A 3509-nucleotide genomic window follows, 5' to 3' on the forward strand; every position below is an offset into this window, starting at 1 on the left:
GCCTTTCCATAGTCAATAAAACACAAGTAAACATCTTTCTGGTATTCTTTGCCTTGAGCCAAGATCCATCTGACAGCAGCTATGATATACCTTGTTCCATGTCCTCTTCTGAATCCAGCTTACACTTCTGGAAGTTCTCTGTCAATATAGTGCTACAATTGTTTTTGAATTATTTTCAGTAAGATCTTACTTGCGTTTGATTTTAATGATATTGTTCTATAATTTCCACATTCTGTGGGATCATCTTTCTTTGGAATGGGTACTAATATGGACCTCTTTCAGGCAGTTGGTGTGGTAGCTCCCTTCCAAATCTCTTGGCATGAGTGAGTGCCTCCAATGGGGCACCCATTTGTTGAAATATCTCAATGGGTATTCCATCAATTCCTGGAGCCTTGTTCTCCACCAGTTCTTGCATTGCTGCTTTGACTTCTTCCTTCAGTACCATTGGTTCTAGATCATATACCACCTCCTGAAATGGATGATGATCTACCAGTTCCTTTTGGTAGAATGACTCTTTGTATTACTTCTGTGTTCTTTTGATGTCTCCTGCATCATTCAATATTTTGCACATCAAATTTTTCAATATTGCAACTCAAGGCTTAAATTTTTTCCTCACTTATTTCAGCTTGAGAAATGCTGAGTGTGTTCTTCCCTTTTTGTTTTCTAACTCCAGGTCTTTGCACATTTCATTATAGTTATTGGCTTTTTCTGCTCGAACTACTCTTTGAAAATTTTGGTTCAGCTCTTTGATCTTGTTATTTCTTCCAATTCTTTTAGCTACTCTCCACTCAAGGACAAGCTGCAGAGTCTCTTCTGTCATCCATTTTGGTCAACTCTTCTTTTTTCATCTTTTTAGTGACCTCTTGCTTTCTTCATGGATGATGTTCTTGATGTCTTCCCACAATCCTTCTGGTTTTTGGTCATTGGTGTTCAATGCATCAAATCTATTCTTTAGATGGTCTCTAAATTCAGGAGGGGTATATTTAAGATCATAGTTTGGCTCTCATACACTTTTTTTAATTGTCTTCAACTTCAAGTTGAACTTTCACATGAGCAATTGATGGTGTGTTCCACAATCAGCTCCTGGCCTTGTTTTGGCTGAAGATATTGAGTTTTTCCACCACCTTGTGCCACAGATGTAGTCAATCTGATTTCTTTGTGTTCCATATGGTGAAGTCTACGTGTACAGCTGTCATTCGTGTTGTTGAAAAAAGGTATTTACAGTGAATAATTCATTGGTTTTGCAAAATTCTACCATGCAATTTCAGCATTATCTCTGTCACCAAAGCCAAATCTTCCAACTACCAGTACTTCTTCTTTGTTTCCAACTTTTGCACTCCCATCACCAGTTACATCCTGATTGCATGTCTGGTCAATTTCAGACTGTAAAAGTTGATAAAAATCATCAATTTCCTCTTCTTTGGCTTTGGTGGTTGGTGCATAAATTTGAATAATAGTCATATTAACGGGTCTTCCTTGTAGGTGTATGCATATTATCCTATCATCACTGACAGCATTGTACTTCAGGACAGATCTTGAAACATCTTTTGTGATGATGAATGTCACAACATTCCTCTTCAAACTGTCATTACTGGCATAGTAGACCATATGGTTGTCTGATTCAAAATTGCTAAAACCAGTCTATTTCAGCTTACTAATGCTTAGGATATCAATCTTTATGCATTCCATTTCATTTTTGACAACTTCCAATTTTTCTAGATTCATACTTCATACATTCCATGTTCTGATGATTAATGGATGCTTGCACCTGTTTCTCCTCAACTTGAGTTGTGCCTCGTCAGCAAATGGAGGTCTCGAAAGCTTTATCTATCCATATGAGTAAGGTTGGTTTTGCTCTGATGATGCAGCTCTTTCCCAGTCCTATTTTGAAAGCCTTCTAACCTAAGTGACTTAACCTGCTGCTCTGTAGTAGACAATTTTTCCAGACTATCCATAAAGTTGTGCAGTAATATATCAGACAGTGTTTCTTTGCTGTTCATAAGGTTTTTTGCTGGCCAATTTTTTGAGAAGTAGATGGCCTCTTCCTTCTTCTTAGTCTCTCAGTCTGTAAGCCGGGCTGATACCTGTGCACCATGTGCACCCCACTGGTTTTGAAACACTAGTGGCACAGCCTCAAGACTCACAACAACATGTCACCACAGTAGGACAAATGGACAGACAAGTTTGATGAACTAAGATGTATAACTAAATAAGCCATATGTACGCAAGTATTAAAGAACATTTCTGAAACTGAATTTCCTAACATTTGAAACAAAGATTAAAAAAATAGCCTAAAAGTGCATATGTAAAGAGTGGGGTGGGGGTCTCCTTTGTTTCTTTTTTGACTTATCGAAAACATATTAAATGATATATCTTTGGATCTCAGTTGGTAGATATAATTACCATTGTCTTTAACATTTTAATACAATAAGAGTTGTTATGTATTAATTTATCTTTAATTTATAATCAATTACAGAATGTCATTATTTTCTATTTAAGACTGGGCAATCTACTTCCATAGTGATACCGCCTGGGAAACCCAAGGAGGGGTTGCGCTGAGTCAGAACTGACTCCACGACAATGAGTTGGTTTTTCGGTTTTCATTCTTTTCTTTTTAGTTGATCCATTAAAGTAAGTTGTTATTTTAGACTTTACTATTTATTTAATTATTTTTTAGTTTTTAATGTGATTATGTGAAAGCTTACAAAGCAAATTGGTTTTCCATTCAGCAATTTGTACTCATTTTCTTTTTTGACATTGATTGCAATCCCCACAATTGACAATTTTCTACTTCTTGTTTCCCATTTCTATTCATCCTACTTTCCTATCTATCTCTTCTTGCCTTCAGTGTTTTACTTCTGAGCAAATGGTGCCCTTTGATCTCCTATGTTGGACTTTTGAAGGAGTATGCACATCCCCAGTATTACTGTTCACCTTATAAGCCTGCCTATTGTTTGGCTGAGGGAGCTCTGGTAGCATAGTGGCTAAGGCACTTGACTACTAACCAGAAGGCTGGCGGTTCAAACCCACCAGCCACTCTTTGGAAGCAAGATGGGGCAATCTACTTCCGTAGTGATACTGCCTTGGAAACCCAAGGAGGGATCACTATGAGTTGGGTCCGACTCAACAGCACACAACAATAACAATATTGTTTTGTTGAAGGCTAAGCCACAGGGGTGAGTTCAGTTCCAGGCTTGAAAAGTAACTAAAGGCCATAGACTTGGGGATTCCACTTGTTTCTATCAGACCAGTTAGCCTGGTCTTTTTTATGATTGTGAGTTTTGTTCCATTTTTTTTTGTTTTGTTTTTTTTTGTTTTGCTTTGTTTTCCCCCACACACTCTATCCAGGTCTTTCTATTTGATCCCTTTCAGAGCAATTGGTACTGGTAGCTGAGCACCATCTAGTTCTTCTTGTCTCAGGTTCATAGAGGCTGAGGTTCATGAGGTCTGTTAGTCCTTTGGATTAATTGTTTCCATGTGTCTTTGATTTTCTTCATTCTTCTTTACTC

The sequence above is a fragment of the Orycteropus afer genome, unplaced genomic scaffold (genome assembly GCF_000298275.1).
Source record: "Orycteropus afer afer isolate SDZICR_OR568_19922 unplaced genomic scaffold, OryAfe1.0 scaffold01429, whole genome shotgun sequence".
NCBI classification, from domain to species: Eukaryota; Metazoa; Chordata; class Mammalia; order Tubulidentata; family Orycteropodidae; genus Orycteropus; species Orycteropus afer.